This window comes from Zalophus californianus, chromosome X (assembly GCF_009762305.2).
Source record: "Zalophus californianus isolate mZalCal1 chromosome X, mZalCal1.pri.v2, whole genome shotgun sequence".
NCBI classification, from domain to species: Eukaryota; Metazoa; Chordata; class Mammalia; order Carnivora; family Otariidae; genus Zalophus; species Zalophus californianus.
In genome coordinates this window covers 39,623,245-39,640,985 of record NC_045612.1, presented here as the reverse complement: position 1 = coordinate 39,640,985, position 17,741 = coordinate 39,623,245, and the positions used below count along the sequence as shown (strand labels likewise).

The 17,741-nt window shown below is 35.9% G+C and overlaps 1 protein-coding gene and 1 pseudogene across 5 annotated transcripts in view; one reads left to right on the top strand and one right to left on the bottom strand.

Moving 5' to 3' along the window:
* The window catches only part of COL4A5 (collagen type IV alpha 5 chain), a 229,982-nt gene that overhangs the window by 11,421 nt on the left and 200,820 nt on the right, over positions 1-17,741 (top strand). The window lies entirely within an intron of this gene.
* LOC113931432 lies at positions 259-754 on the bottom strand (annotated as a pseudogene).

The window sequence follows — 17,741 nt, the reverse complement described above, 5'->3', positions numbered from 1 at the left end:
AAGAACATTTCAATCTTTGCATTTTTTTAAAGATTTTTTTTTTGAGAGAGAGAGCAGGAGAGGGGGGAAGGTCAGAGGGAGAAGCAGACTCCCCGCTGAGCAGGGAGCCCGATGCGGGACTCGATCCTGGGACTCCAGGATCATGACCTGAGCAAGGCAGTTGCTTAACCAACTCAGCCACCCAGGCACCTAATGTTTGCATTTCTTTTTTTAAATTTTTCCGGCTACAAATGTATTCAACACAAAACATCTCCAGCTTTACTGAGATGGCTGACCACGTCCACAACCGAATCCGCCTCTAAACTGGAACTCAGTTGCTGACCCAGCCCTGGCCACAGCTTTCTTGTCGGCACCAGGAGGCACAGCACTTTGTCTGTAGGTGTCTCTGTCAGCTTCCCCTCGTGTGAGTCTTGCAGGTTGCTCTCCCTCCAGACCTTTGGGCCGTGGTCGGCCAGTCTCAGGGCGGCTACGGCACAGAGTGGTGGGCACAATCTTCAGGGGCAGGTGGAGGTAATCACGGAGATACTGGAAGCCCTCGTTGGTAAGGTACCAGTAGAAATGTCTCCAGGCAAACTTCCTTTATGTAGCCTCGTGATTTGAGAGACTGCATGGCCTTCATGACGTGAAGGTGGGGCACATTCTTGTCTGCCAGCTCAGGGGGTTTGGGCATGTGGACATCCTTCTTGGCCACCATCACTCCCTCCTTGAAAAGGAGTTCATAAATGGCAATTCGGTTCGTCTTGGGCATCAACATCTCGGCGGCTGCTACATCAGGGGCCGGGGCTGGAAAGGAAGGGGCATGCGCGGCCTAATGTTTGCATTTTAACAGTTATTTTATTGAAGAGTAATTTACAAAAAGTGATATGCACTGATCTTAGGTGAACAGCTCAATTTTTAAAAAATATTATTTATTTATTTGTTTGACAGAGCGAGAGTGAGAGCAGGAACACAAGCAGGGAGAGTGGGAGAGGGAGAAGCAAGTTTCCCGCTGAGCAGGGAGACTGATGTGGGGCTCAATCCCAGGACCCTGGGATCATGACCTGAGCCAAAGCCAGATGCTTAAGCGACTGAGCCACCCAGGCACCCCAGCTCAACTGTTTTTTTTTTTTTTTTTTTTTTAACAATTGTATACACAGTAACCAAGCAGGTCAAGATCTAGAACTTTTTCTATTACCCCAAGCTCCCTCCTGCCCCTTACCTTTCAGTGTCTTTTGTGTTTTCTCTAAGAAATCTTAAACTCCAAGGTTGCAATAATATTATCATATGTTTTCTTCTAGAATCTTCATAGTTTCAGATTTTGTCCTTAGGCCCATTTTTTTCTATGTAGATAACCAGTTATTCCAGTACCATATATTGAAAAAAATCTCCTTTTTAAATTGATTAACTTTGATGGCTTTATTGAAAATCAATTGAATGTGTATGTACAGGTCTTGGATGGAACTCACTAGTCTGTTCTGTTGATCTTTTTGTATATCCTTACGCCAATATCCTGTCTTCATTATTTTGGCATTATAATAACTTTAAATTTTGTAGTGTGACTCCTTTGAATTTGTTCTTCATGACTGTCTTGACTATTGTCTTGGCTATTGATTCCATATAAATTTTATATATTTTTATCTTTTGATCTTTAATATTGAATTTTTATTACTTTTTGTTTCTTTTTTGTTTGTTTCAAGTTTTTAGTTAAATTCCAGTTAGATAGCATATAGTGTAATATTAGTTTCTGGAGTAGAATTTAGAGACTCCTCACTTCCATATAATATCCAGTGCTCATTTTTTAAAAATTTATTTAGATTTAATTAGCCAACATATAGAACATCATTAGTTTCAGATGTAGTGTTCAATATTTCATCAGTTGCGTATAACACCCAGTGCTCATCACATCACATGCCCTCCTTAATGCCCATCACCCAATTACCCCATCCCCCCATCCACCTCTGCTCCAGCAACCCTCAGTTTGTTTCCTATAGTTAAGAGTCTCTCATGGTTTGTCTCCCTCTCTGATGACTTTCCATTCAGTTTTCCCTCCCTTCCCCTGTGATCCTCTGCCCTGTTTCTTATATTCCACATATGACTGAAACCATATGATAATTGTCTTCCTCTGATTGCTTATTTCACTCAGCATAATACCCTCCAGTTCCATCCATGTCGATATAAATGGTAAGTATTCATCCTTTCTGACAACTGAGTAATATTGCATTGTGTATATATAGCACATCTTTATTCATTCATCTGTCGATGGACATCTCGGCTGTTTCCACAATTTGGCTATTGTGGACATTGCTGCTATAATCATTGGGGTGCAGCTGCCCCTTTGGATCACTACATTCATCTTTGGGGTAAGTACCTAGTAGTGGAATTGCTGGGTCATAGGGTAGCTCTATTTTTAACTTCTTGAGGAATCTGCATACTGTTTTCCAGAGTGGCTGTACCAGCTTGCATTCCCACCAACAGTGTAAGAGGGTTCCCCTTTCTCCACTTCCATACCAACATTTGTTGTGTCCTTTCTTGTTCATTTTAGCCATTCTGACTGGTGTGAGGTGGTATCTCATTGTGGTTTTGATTTGTATTTCCCTGATGCTGAGTGATGTGGATCATTTTTTCATGTGTCTGTTGGCCATTTGTATGGCTTCTTTGGAGAAATATCTGTTCATGTCTTCTGCCCATTTCTAGACTGGATTATTTGTATTTTGGGTGTTGAGTTTGGTAAGTTCTTTATAGAGCTTAGATACCAGCCCTTTATCTGATATGTCATTTGCAAATGTCTTCTCCCATTCCATAGGTTGCTTTTAGTTTTGTTGATTTGTTTCCTTTGCTGTACAGAAGCTTTTTATCTTGATGAAGTCCCAACAGTTCATTTTTGCTTTTGTTTCCCTTGCCTTTGGAGACCTGTCTAGCAAGAAGTTGCTGTGGCCGAGGTCGAAGAGGTTGCTGCCTGTGTTATCCTCTAGGATTTTGATGTATTCCTGTATTACATTGAGGTCTTTCATCCATTTTGAGTTTATCTCTGTGTATGGTATAAGGTCTAGTTTAATTCTTGTACATGTGGCTGTCCAGTTTTCCCAGCACTGTTTATTGAAGAGACTGTCCTTTTTCCATTGGATACTCCTTCCTGCTTTGTTGATTAGTTGACCATAGAGTTGGGGGTCCATTTCTGGGTTCTCTCCTCTGTTCCATTGATCTATGTGTCTGTTTTTGTGCCAGTACCATACTGTCTTGATGATTACAGCTTTGTAAGATAGCTTGATGTCCAGAATTGTGATGCCACCAGCTTTGGTTTTCTTTTTCAACATTCCTCTGGCTATTTGTGGTCTTTTCTGGTTCCATACAAATTTTAGGATTATTTGGTCCAGCTCTGTGGAAAAATGTTGATGGTATTTTGATAGGGATTGCATTGAATGTGTAGATTGCTCTGGGTACCATAGACATTTTCATAATATTTGTTCTTCCAATCCATGAGCATGGAACGTTTTTCCATTTCTTTGTGCCTTCCTCAATTTCTTTCATGAGTATTCTGTAGTTTTCTGAGTACAGATTCTTTGCCTCTTTGGTTAGATTTATTCCTAGGTATCTTATGGTTTTTGGTGCAATTATAAATGGGATAGATTCCTTAATTTCTCTTTCTTCTGTCTCATTGTTAGTGTATAGAAGTGCAGCTGATTTCTGTGCATTGACTTTATATCTTGCCATGTTGCCGAACTCCTGTATGAGTTCTGGCAATTTTGGGGTGGAGTCTTTTGGGTTTTCCACATACAGTATCATGTCATCTGTGAAGAGTGGGAGTTTGACTTCTTCTTTGCCAATTTCAATGCCTTTTATTTCTTTTTGTTGTCTGTTTGCTGAGGCTAGGATTTCTAGTACTATGTTGACCAACAGTGTTGAGAGTGGGCATCCCTGTCACGTTCCTGACCTCAGGGGAGAAGCTCTCAGTTTTTCCCCATTGAGAGTGATATTCGCTATGGACTTTTCGTAGATGGCTTTTATGATATTGAGGCATGTTGTCTCTGTCCCTACACTGTGGAGAGTTTTAACCAAGAAAGGATGCTGTATTTTGTCAAATGCTTTTTCTGCATCAATTGAGTGGATCATATGGTTCTGGTCCCTTCTTTTATTAATGTAGAGTATCACATTGATTCATTTGCAAATGTTGAACCACCCTTGCAGCCCAGGAATAAATCCCACTTGGTCATGGTGAATAATCCTTTTAATGTACTGTTGGATCCTGTTGGCTAGTATCTTGGTGAGAATTTTGGCATCCATGTTCATCAGGGATATTGGTCTGTAATTCTCCTTTTTGGTGGGGTCTTTTGTTTTGGGATCAACACCCAGTGCTCATCACAAGTGCCCTCCTTAATACTCATCACCCATTTAACCCATCCCCCTACCCACCTCCTGTCCAGCAACCCTAGTTTGTTCTCTGTAGTTGAGTCTGTTTTATGGTTTGCCTCTCTCTCTTTTTTCCCCCTGTTCATCTGTTTTGTTTCTTAACCCCATATAAATTTCAGATTCATCTTGTCAATTCCTGCTAAAAAAAAAACTTTTGAATTTTTGATAGGGATAGCAACAATTCCGAGGATTAATATAGGAAGATTGAAATCTTAAAATTACTGATTTTTCCAATCCATAAACACAGTACATCTCTTGATTAATTTAGATATTCTTTAACTGGGTCATCATAGAGTCACGCACAGCATTTGCTCACTTTCTTCCTATGCATATGATTGTTTTTATAGTAAATGCTATTACTTAAAAGTTGTACTTTCAGTTGCTTGTTGCTAAGATACAGACATATGATTCACTTTTATATTGAACTTTTTATCCTAAGATATTACTCGTTTTTTCTTTTTTCTTTTCTAGGGTTTGATTTTATGCACAGTTCTGTGAGTTTTGATAGATCCATACAATAGTGTAAGGGTAATCTATAATCAAGTTATAGAACAGAGTTGTTAAATTTATTTATTAGTTCTAGTAGTTACTTTGTATTTTCCATGTACATAATTATACATCGGCAAGTAAAGAGAGTTACACTTTTTCCTTTTCAATTCCTATGCCTTTTTGTGCTGGCTGCCTTATTGGACTGACTAGGACCTCCAGTACAAGTTTAATAGAAGTGCTAAGAGAAGATAACCATTTTTGCAATATGTCTTTTGGGGAGGATATTCAGTATTTCACCCTTATTTTAGCTTGAAGTTTTTCATCATTACAGATTGAGGAGGTGCTTTTCCATTCCTATTTCTTGAGATTAAAAAAAATGTTAAATTTCATCAAGAAATAATTTGCACCAATTTAAATGATCATATTGTCCAGAGCGCAGCTGAGCTCTTAAGTCTGAGTAGCCGACTAAAACAAGCCAAAATGAAAATTAGAGTCCAGTCTTTCATTGCTTACTTCATCTCACTGATGAAGAAGCCTCAAAGAAAAAGCTCACAGTTTTATGGACCTAGGGGCCCAGAGGCAGAAGAAGAGAAAGAATAGGAGTGGAAAAGTACTGAGTACTGAGTCAGAATGGAGAAAAGTGTCTTCAAATTTTCCCCCACTTCCTCTGCTATGAACGTTGCCACAGGTGTTTGTGTGGACATGTGCTTTCATTTTCTTGGATAAATAATCAAGTAATGGAATTGCTGGATTGTATCCTAAGTCTATTTTTAACTTTACAAGAAAATTAAAACCTGTTTTCCAAAGTGGTTGTACCATTGTACATTCCACTAATGTATGAAAGGTCTAGTTGTTCCTCCCTGTTTCCTGCATTTGTAGTTATTTTAACCATTTTGGTATCTTGAGTATTGTAATCACTTGGTAGTTTTCATATAGTTCTCTTTTTATTTATATTTAGTAAAATTTACTGTCTTTGGTGTACTATTCTATGAGTTTTGATAAAAGCATACAATCTTGTAACCACTGTCATAATCAAGATTCAGAGCAGTTCCATCACCTCAAAATACATCATCATGCTGCCCCTTTATAGTGAGGCCCCTCCCCCAACCTACCCACAGTTCCTGGCAATCACTCATCTATTTTCTTTTCCTGTGATTTTACCTTTTTTCATGTCATATAGATTGAATCATCCAGTATATAACCTTTTGAGTCTAGGTTTTTTCTCATTAACATTATACATTTGCAATCCATCTATGTTGTATGCTTTAGTAGGCCATTTCTTTTTTGTTTTCTTATAGGTGAGTAGTAAGAGCTCTTTATATATTCTGGATACAGCATCTTGTCTAATCTAATACATACATGTTTTGTGGATATGTTCTCCCATTTGGTAGCTTGCCTTTTCAATTTTGTAACTGGTATTTTCAGAGAGTAAACGTTTAATTTTGGCACAATCCAGTTTTATCACCTCTGTGTCCTTTATAAGAAATCTTTGAGTACCCCCAAACTCATCAGGATTTTCTCTCACGTTTGCTTCTAAAAGTTGCTTTTATAGTTTTAGCTTTTGACTCATTTAGTTATATTGCCGTCTATATACCTATGTCTCTACCTACATATCTATCTATCCATCCATATAACTACCTAAACCTGTAATATGAGAGTTACTTCAAGAGCAATGATCATTTTCTACTTCTATACTTCACATCATCTGGCAGAAAACCTTTCATATAATGTTTAGTGTTTAGGATTAGTGTTTAGTGTTTAGGATTAATTAATTTTCTCATACTCAGAACATCCCTTTAATCATAGGATAGAGATATTTCTGATCTTGCCTGTGAAGTTTAAGGGAAGAGAAACTGGGATCATTATGGTAGTTTTTATTTTCTATTCATTTAACAGTCTTATTTCTCTGATAATGTAGGAAAAAAAGAATTCAGCTATAATAGGTCTTAGATTTGGTCATTGATAAAAATATTTAAAGAATACATTTATTTTGAAATGAGGAAGACTCTTTTTCTACCTTCCTTCATTTTGACTTTGTAGGAGAAATGCTTGAACAATGGCCTTACCCATTTTGAGTTAATTTGGTTTCAGGAAGCCTTTTGAAATGTGAAGCATTTATTAAGCTTTAGTATCCCTTCTGAGTAGTTTTCCTAGCTGGCTATTAATGAGCCAATTTACCCTAGCTTTGAGGTCATGTTAATTTTCATTGTTTTCTTTCAAAATGAAAGAGTCAATTCTTACATTGTGATTTGTAAAATAAGCTCTACATTTTCTTCACCTGTGGTATGTTGAAAGTTTCCACTGTCTGGCAAAATTTATCTCCACAGGTTGTGGATTTCCCCATCTCCCATTCCCCTTGCTCCCTGGAGATACTAGATACATTTTGGAAGAAGAAAAATAACAGCTTTTTTTTTTTTTCCAGTTCTTATGGTCAGTTCCTGGGTTTTTAATTTTTAAAGATGATTTTACTTCAGAGTGAGTATACTCAGTTTATAGTAATTTGGTTAACAGTAGATAAATTCATTTTTTGCTGTCACCTCTCTCAGTTCTGTTTGCTTGCTTATCTTTTACAGCCCATTTGGGCATTTCATTTTTCTCCATAGTTGCAATAAAGACTTCTTTTTGTTATGTCACAAGCTTATTAGACCTTATCACTGCCTTCATGCCTTCATTTGTGTATACTGTATAATGGAAAAAACCACAGACTAATGTTGTAAAATAACAAATGAGACTAAACTGAAAAAGGTCACCTTTCTTAGAGGCTGGAAAAGCGCTTTGTCTTCAGGGGCTTGGATTTGTTTTCCTGACTAGTTTGACTGACACAATTGAATTTGCAGATTGACAACCCTTATATTAAAAACATAGGCTTATAAAACTTATCTCTTTCCTAGTTGATTTTCACACCTATATTCTCATCTTCTTCCCTCCACTCCATGATATACATATAGGGAATGGGAAATATTTTTTTTCTCCAGATGGTTAAATCATTATAATTTGAATTTGTCAATATGCTAAAAAAAAAAGGTGAGTTCAAAATCAGGTCTTTCTGATTTTCAAGAGGCATTGTAAATAAACCTTATTTACCCAGCCTTTGTTTGTTTTTATTTGAGTGTAGTTGACACACAATGTTTAACATCTGTTTCAGGTATACAACATAGTGGTTCAACAACTCTTATGGTTATGCTTTGCTCACAAGTGTAGCTACCATCTGTTACCATGCAAAGCTATTGCAACACCATTGACTATATTCCCTACGCTGTACCTTTTATTCCCATGACTTCATTCCATAACTGGAAGCCTGTATCCCCCACTCCCTTTCACACATTTTGTCCATCCCCCACCCGCTTCTCCTCTAGCAACCATCAGTTTGTTCTCTGTATTTATAGGTCTGATTCTGCTTTTTGTTTGTTTATCCATTTGTTTTGTTTTATAGATAACAGATATGAGTGAAATCATATAGTATTTGTCTTTGTCTGACTTATTTCACTTAGCATACCCAGGCTTCGTTTTCAAATCAGGCCCTAATTTAATCTGAACAAAGCTGAAAATATTCAAGAGGCAAAAGGGATTAAATTATTTCAGATGATAATCTTTTTCTTAGTTTTTCTTACATGTCTAGTTTTTCATCGGTATTCTTACCTCAGGGTACTTAAAAAATCTGTAAAGATTTTTATTGGGTTTAAGCATTAGTAGAAATATAAATTGTTATAGAAAACAAGAGTATCGACATAGGGTCTCTTTAAATCACAATTAATGGAAATGTGTACTCATAGGGACATTAACTTGGTTCATTTTGGGTAGAATACTCGAGGGCCTAACATTTCATCTCCATGGTAAATGTTTATTCAAAATTAAATAGAGAAAAAAAGACAAGAGGATGACAATGAAATTATAGGGTTTTTTTCTTATCTGTATTTCCTCATTTATCTATAGTAAATATTTACTTTTGCAATAAAAATGTTAAAAAATATTGCATATTAGTTTACAACTGTATATTTCAACTTTTTTGGATTTAAACAATTTAACAACATATTTTACAGTTAACTATTTTCATGCCATCATTATTAAAGGAAAAAAAACTATAGGTGAATTAATGAAAGAAACTAAAACAGGATTTTATTATCTTAATAAACCTTTCAGGTTAATTTTAGAGTTTTCCTTTACCTGCTTTTCTAAAATAGAACTTCATGGGTCTTTTTTAAAGTAAAAAATTCCAGAGGCTGACACAATAACCTAATAGCAGTAATAATTCTGTCATTTAACACAGTGAAGAGGAGTCATCTTTAATTTGTACTCTTTCATGTAAAGTGTAACACGTATTCTCCTTATCTTTTCCCTCCACTGAGTAACAAACACCCTTCCACTTTTACTTGTCAGTGCTAAAAAAAGTGATATTTTGAACGTTGGATCCAACTTTTTCACTTATCTTTGGAGCAAAATATGTAATGTATATATGAAACCTATGATTTTATTTTAGGTTCTTGTGAATGTACCCAAAATCTTTAGATAAATTGACAGAAAAGTTGCTATAAAATACAAATTCCTGGGGCACCTGGGTGGTTCAGTCATTAAGCTTCTGCCTTTGGCTCAGGTCATGATCCCAGGGTCCTGGGATCGAGCCCCAAGCCCCGCATCTAGCTCCCTGCTCAGCGGGAAGCCCGCTTCTCCCTCTCCCACTCCCCCTGCTTGTGTTCCCTCTCTTGCTGTCTCTCTCTCTCTCTCTCTGTCAAATAAATAAAAAATAAATCTTTAAAATATAAATTCCTTCCTGGTAAAAAATAATTTCAGGGGTGCCTGGGCAGTTCAGTTGGTTGAGCATCCAACTCTTGATATCAGCTCAGGTCTTGATCTCAGGGTTGTAAGTTCAAGCCCCACATTGGGCTCCATGCCTGCTTAAAAAAAAAAAAGAATCCCAGATCTTTATGTTTTAACTGAGTGTTTTGTAGTTGAGTTAGGAATATTCGGGATTTGTAGAATATGTAGTAACTCTTTAATAAACACTTCAAAAAAGTGTCTTAGTTTTTAATTACTTGTAAGTTCTATAATGTGTTCCAAAGTCTTAATAAAATCATTTTTAACTAGTTAACACTTTTTCACAATATTAATTGAAAATATTGAATAATATTTCCTGTTGTTGTCCCGATACCCACCTCCAAGTTATATTTTCCCTAAAGAAGAACATTGTGTCAACCTCAGTGATTGAGAGTTGACTCCATAACCTAGCCAGTACAGAGGGTGTTGTGGAAGGAAGATACACTTTTAGGGTTTCTATTGCTGAGAGGATGTAGATTTTCTGATTTTGTCTAGAAGATGGCATAGGTGAATGCAGCTGGGTACAATGAGAGTGGCATGCCATTAGGCATGTTATATCCATCTTCTTTAAAGATTCTGCACATTTCTTAGTCATTCCTTTGTCAGGTAGTTAAAGTGTGGTGTAGAAGGTACATTTTGCTCCTTCTCATTGTTGCTTTTTTTTTTAAAGATTTATTTATTTATTTGAGAGAGCGAGAATGAGAGAGAGAGAGAGTACATGAGAGGGGGGAGGGTTAGAGGGAGAAGCAGGCTCCTTGCTGAGCAGGAAGCCTGATGCGGGTGTTGCGGGACTCAATCCCGGGACTCCAGGATCATGACCTGAGCCGAAGGCAGTTGCTTAACCAACTGAGCCACCCAGGTGCCCCTCTCATTGTTGCTTTAATGTAGCACTTTATCAGAGGAAATTATGGAAAGAGTGGGATTTGGAAGTTAGGTTACACTTCAGAACTGGGGTAGAGAGAGAATGCTGAGAGAGTTTATCCTGGACACCAAAGGGCCTGGAATTAGAATGATGTACTGCTTTAGCATTTTGGTGTTTGCAGTAAGTAGAACAAATTCCTCTCTTTTTATGGCAGTACAGAGCCCCTGTAATGGTTGGTTCTAAAGTTACTGTAGTGTAATGGTTTGTTGTGGAGCATGGTTGTTGACATCAGACTTAGTTTAAGCCATGACTCTTCCACCTACTAATTAGGCTAATATTAACCTAAAGTGTCTTAATGTTTACCACATAGTAAGTGTTAAATAAATGATAACTGTGATTTTCCACAGGATCTGTAGTCTCTTGTAATATAATTCAGTGAAATCTAATTGCCTTTCCTTAGGCATAATAATTTGTTTTTTTTATTATCTTTTTTATTATCTTTCTTCATCTTTGGTCTTTACCATAAAGCAGAAAGATGACTTAAAAGAACTTTTTTAGTTTATTTCTAAAGGTATTGGCTAGACATGTCAGTTATGCACATACCAATATTTGATACATTAAAAATACAGATACAATTCCTTAAATAGTGTTATTTGACTAGAGATGAGAAGGACCAAAAGAGAGACAGGAAAATGGGGGAGTGGAAGTAGTTGTAAAGAGAAAATTAAAACTAAATGTCAACAAGAAAACAGGTTTATCTGTATCCATAGGGGATAACTGTTAAAACTACCTTGAGCATTTTGATTTCCTAAGAAGCTTCTTAAGGTTTTTAATTATTAAATTACTTATTGGGTTGAAACTAAATATTTAGATAATTACAGTATAGGTATGTATGTTGGTATGCATATACATATGTTACATATATGTAAATTTATTATTCCTAAACTGATTTGAGGGGTTCTTTTCTACCCAAAGGAAATTTAAATAAATACTTGGAATATTTCAGGAAATACAGCATGCCATTTAGTAAATTTAAGGGAACAAGTGAATAACATAGCTATTCCAACAATGTTTTGCCTCCGCATTCCTTGGCGCAAACAGGGACCTCAATGAAGCGTCCCTCATGGGAGTTGCCTGTGGAAATCTTACTGAAGAGGTCCAAGTTCCAATTCAGGATTCAGGCTCCCCTCCCTTCTATTTTTTTTAAATCAACTTTTTTTGAAGTATAGTTTACATACAATAAACTGCATCCATTTTAAGTGTACAATTACTGCATTTTGACAAGTGTGTACACCCACAATAATTAAAGTATGGAATAGTTTCATTACCCCAGAAAGTTCACCTATGCCTCTTTCCAGTAAAATCTTGCCCTGTCTTTGTACCCTGGAGGCCACTGATCTGCTATCTATCTTTCACTGTGAATGTTTATGTCCAAGTCATTTTGTACACATATTTTTCATTTCTTTTGGGTAGATACAAAGGAATGGAGTGTATAATATATTTAACATTACAAGAAACTGCTGAAATATATGTCAAAGTGATTATACTATTTTACATTCCCACCAGCAGTGTTTGGGATCCTTTTAATTATAGCCATCCTAGTGGATATGAGGGGGTATCTTGTTTTATTTTGATTTTCCTGATGCTGAGCATATGTTCATGTAGTTAGTGGCCATTCAGATATCTTTTGTGAAGTGTCTTCTGTAATCTTTGCCTATTTAAAAATATTGTATTGCTTGTCTTCTTAAATTGAAAATTTTTATATTCTGAATACAAATTCTTTGTCATATGTACACTCACACACACATAGTATTTTTCCGATTCTACGGGTTGTATTTTCTTTCCCTTAACAGTATGTTTCAATTAGATTTTTTAAAATTTTGATGAAGTCTAGTTTATCAGTTTTTTCTTTTATCATTATTGCTTTTTGTGTCATGTATAAGAAGCCTTTAACTACATGAAAGTTTTTAATTTTGCCTATTTTTCTTCTATATGTTTGATACTTTTAGCTTTTGAACCATTTAGAGTTATTTTGTGTATAGTACATAAGGGTCCTGGTTCAGTTCCTTAAAAAATTTATTGTGAAATTCACATAATATAAAATTAACCATTTAACATGTATAATTCAGTTACATTTAGTACATTCACCATGTTATACAACTGCTGCCTTTATCTAGATCCAAACAGTTTTATTGCTCTAAAATAAAACCTCATACTTAAGCAGTTTCTCTCTGTTTCCAACCCCCACCCCCAGCCCCTAGAAACCACCAATCCGCATTCTCTCTCTGTGGATTTAACCTATTCTGGATATTTCATATAAATGGAATAATACATTATGTGGCCTTTTGTGTCTGGCTGCTTTTACTTAGAATGATGTTTTTGGGGTTCATCCCCATCATATCATCTATCAGTACTTCATTCCTTTTTATGGTTAAATAATATTGCATTTTATGAATGTACTACATTTTGTTTATCCATATCCATTTATGGACATTTGGGTTGTTTACCTTTAAGCAATTGTGAATAACATTGCTATGAACACATACATATATATACTTATTTGAGTACCTGTTTTCAGTACTTTGGGGTATATACCTAGGAGTAGAATTACTGGGCCATATGGTAATTCTGTCTTTTTGAGGGGCCACCACACTGTTTTCTTCAGGGGCTGAACCATTTTAAATTCCTACCAGCAATGCCTGAGCATCTCAAGTTCCCCACCTCCTTCCAACAGTTTTTATTTTGTTTTACTGTTATTACTATTATCATTGTATTATGGCCATCTTAGTTTGTTAATGAAGTACTTCTTCATTATGGTTTTAATTTGCATTTTCTTAATGACTAATGATGTTGAGTATCTTTTTATGTGCTTGTTCCCTATTTGTATATCTTCTTTGGAAAAATGTCTATTCAAGGCCTTTGTCTATTTTTTAATTGGACTATTTGTCTTTTTCTTGTTGAGTTATAAGACTTCTATATATATTCTGGATACTTAAGAGATACATGATTTGCAAATATTTTCTCCCATTCTGGAGGTCATCTTTTCATTTTCTTAATAATATCCTGTTATGCACAGAAGTTTTAAATTTTCGTGAAGTCCAATTTGTCTATTTTCTTTTGTTGCTCATATTTTGGTGTCATATCTAAGATTCCATTGTCAAATCTAACATCATGAAGATTTACTCCTGTGATTTCTTATATAAGATTTTTATAGTTTTAGATTTTATATTTAGGTCATTGATCCATTTTGAATTAGTTTTTGTAAATGACATGAGTTAGAGAGCCAATTTTATTTTTTTGCATGTGGATATACAGTTGTCCCAGCACTATTTGTTGAAGAAACTATTCTTTTCCCATTGGATTGTCTAGGCACCTTTGTCAAAAATCAATTCACTGCAGATGTATGGGTTTATTTCTGGACTCTCAATTCTATTCCACTAGCTATTTGTTTGTCCTTATGCCAGTACCAACCATAGCTTTATAGTAACTTTTGATATTGGGGTGTGTGAGTCCTCCAACTTTCTTTAACTTTTCTAGATTATTTTGGCTATTTGGGGCCCCTTGCAATTCCATATGAATTTGAGGATCAACTTTTCCATTTTTGCTCAAAAGGCTGTTGGAATTTTGATAAGGATTTCACTGAATCAACCAAAGATTGCTTTGGGTTGCATTGCCATCTTAATATTGTTGAGTCTTCCAATTCAGGAACAAAAGTTGTCTTTCCATTTATTTAGGTCTTTTTTTTCCCCCTTTTTAAAAAAGATTTTATTTATTTATTTGACAGAGAGAGAGCACGAGAGCAGGAGCACAAGCAGGGGCAGTGGGAGAGGGAGAAGCAGGCTTCCCGCGGAGCAGGGAGCCCGATGCGGGGCTCAATCCCAGGACCCTGGGATCATGACCTGAGCTGGAGGCAGACCCTTAATGACTGAGCCACCTAGGCGCCCCTCCTTTTTTTTTTTTCAAGTAAACTCTAGCCTCAATGTGGGGCTTGAACTCATGACCCTGAGATCAAGAGTTGCATGCTCTACGAACTGAGCCATTCTCTACTCTGTCAGCCAGGCACCCCTATTTAGGTCTTTTAAAATTTCCTTCATCAGTGTTTTCTCTGTACATGTCTTTCATTTACTTGGTTAAATTTATTCCTAGATATTTTATTCTTTTGGATGGTATTACAAATTGAATTGTTTTCTTAATTTCTTTTTCAGATTGTTCATTATGATTCTATAGAAACCAAATTGATTTTTTGTGTTCATGTTGTACCCTAGGACTTTGCTGCACTCATTCTTTAGCTCTAATGTTTTATTTGTAGATTCTTCAAAACTTTCTATATAGAGAGGATCATGTCATCTGAAACAGACATAGTTTTACTTCCTTTCAAATTTGGATATATTTTGTTTCTTTTCTTTACCCAATTACTCTGGCAAAGGCTTCTGGTACCATGTTGAATAGAAATGATGAAAGCAAGCATTCTTGTCTTACCCCTGATCTTGGAGGAAAAACTTTCAATCTTTCACCATTGAGTATTGAGATAGCTGTGAGTTTTTCATAAGTACTTTTTATCATGTTAAAGTTTTCGTCTAGTCCTAATTTCTGAGTGCATTTATCATGAAAAGGTGTTGGACTTTGTCATATGTATTTTCTGTATCAATTAAGATGATTACTTGTTTTTTTCTCCCTGTTCTGTTAATGTGGCTTTTTCTCCTTGTTTTGTTAATGTGGCCTATTATATCAATTAATTTTCTTATGTTGAACCACTCTTGCATTTCTGGGATAAATTTCACCAGGTCATGGTGTATAACCCTTTTTGTATTCTTTTGGATTCAGTTTGCTAGTATTTTGTTGAGATTTTTTACATCTGTTTTTTGTAGGGAGTATTGGTCTGTAATTTTCTTTAGTGTCTTTGTCTGGCTTTGGTTATCAGGATAATATTGGCTTCATAGAATGAGTTAGGTTGTGTTACCTCCTCTTCTACTTTTGGAAGAGTTTGAGAAGAATTGGTGTTAAGTTTTCTTTAAATATTTGGTAGAATTCTCCAGTAGAAGCTATCTGATTGTGGACTTTACTTCGTTGTGAGTTTTTTTATTACTGATTCAATCTCTTTACTTGTTACAGCTTGTTCACATTCTCTATTTCTTTTCATTTTATTTAATTATGAAATATAATTCACATAAGATGTTATCTTAGTTTCAGTTGTACAACATAGTGATTTGACAATTCTCTACATTATTCAGTGCTCACCACTGTAAGTGTGGTCACTGTCTGTCACCATACATTATTACAGTATTATTGACTATATTCCTTATGCTTATTTTCATCTCTGAGATTTATGTATAACTGTAAGTTTGTATGTTTAAATCCCCTTTATCTATTTTGCCCATCCCCCCCCTTTGGCAACTGCTAGCTTGTTCTCTGTATTTAAGGGTCTGTTTGTGCTTTTTTTTTTTTTTTAATATTTATTTATTTATTTAGAGAGCGAGAATGAGAGACAGCATGAGAGGGAAGAGGGTCAGAGGGAGCAGCAGACCCCCGCTGAGCAGGGAGCCCGATGTGGGACTCGATCCCAGGACTCCAGGATCATGACCTGAGCCGAAGGCAGTCGCCCAACCAACTGAGCCACCCAGGCGCCCTGTTTGTGCTTTTATTTGATGACTTGTTTTGTTTTTTAGATTCCACATATAAGTGAAATCATATGGTATTTGTCTTTCTCTGACTTATTTCACTTAGCATAATATCCTCTAGGTCCATACACACTGGCACAAATGGCAAGATCTCATTCTTTTTTATGGCTGATAATATTTTATTCTATATGCCATATCTTCTTTATCCATTCAACTAGTTTTTTAAGTTTTTATTTAAATTCCAGCTAGTTATCATACAGTGTAATATTAGTTTCAGATATACAATATAGTCATTCAACACTTCTGTACAATACCTGGTGCTCATCATAACAAGTATACTTCTTAATCCCCATCACCTATTTAACCCATCCCCTCACCTCCCTCCCCTCTGGTGACCATCAGTTTGTTTTCTATAGTTAAGAGCCTGTTTCCTCATTTGCCTCTCTCTCTTTTCTTTCCCACCATGTTCACTTGTTTTGTTTCTTAAATTCCACATAAGAGTGAAATCATATGGTATTTTTCTTTCTCTGACTTACTTTGCTTAGCATAGTACTCTCTAGCTCCATCTCTATTTCTTCTTGAATTAGTTTTGATAGTCTGTGTTTTTAAGAATTTGTTCATTTCATCTAAGTTGTCTAATTTTTTGGGTGTATAAGTATTTATAGTATTCTCTTATAATCCTTTTTATTTCTATAAGGTTGGTAATAATGTTACATCTTTCATTATTTATTTCAGTTATTTACATCTTCTCTAATTTTTGATTTTGTTGATCTCTCCAAAGAACCAGTTTTGGTTTCATTGATTTTCTCCATTGTTTTTCTATTCTCTATATAACTTATCTCCACTCTGATTTTTAGAATTTACTTCCTTCTGCTAGCTTTGCATTTAGTTTGCTCTTCTTTTCTGGTTTTTCTAAGGTGCAGAGGTAGGTTACTGATTAAGATCTTTCTTCCTTTTTAATGTAGGTATTTACTGCTATAAATTTCCCTGTCACCACTCCCTTTACTGTATCCCATAAGTTGCAGTATGTTGTATTTTCATATTCATTCTTCTCTGAGTGTTTTCTAATTTCCTTTGTGATTTTTTTCTTTGACCTTTTGTTGTTTAAGAGTGCATTGTTTGAGGGGCGCCTGGGTGGCTCAGTCCTTAAGCGTCTGCCTTTGGCTCAGGTCATGAGCCCAGGGTCCTGGGATCAAGCTCTGCATCAGGGCTCCCTGCTCTGCGGGAAGCCTGCTTCTCCCTCTCCCATTCCCCCTGCTTGTGTTTCCTTTCTTGCTGTGTCTCTCTCTGTCAAATAAATAAATAAAATATTTTTTTTTAAAGAGTGCATTGTTTGACTTTCATGTCCAGTTTTTCTCCTTTTATTGAAATCTAGCTTCATTCCATTGTGGTTGGAGAATATACTTTGTAGGATTTCAATATTTTTATATTTATTGAGGCTGGTTTTGTGGCCTGTATAGGTTCTGTCTTGAAGAATGTTCCATGTGCACTTGAGAAGAATGTGTATTCTGCTCTAGAGTGAAGTGTCCTATATTTATCTTTTAGGTCTAGGTTTAAGGTATTGTTCAACACCT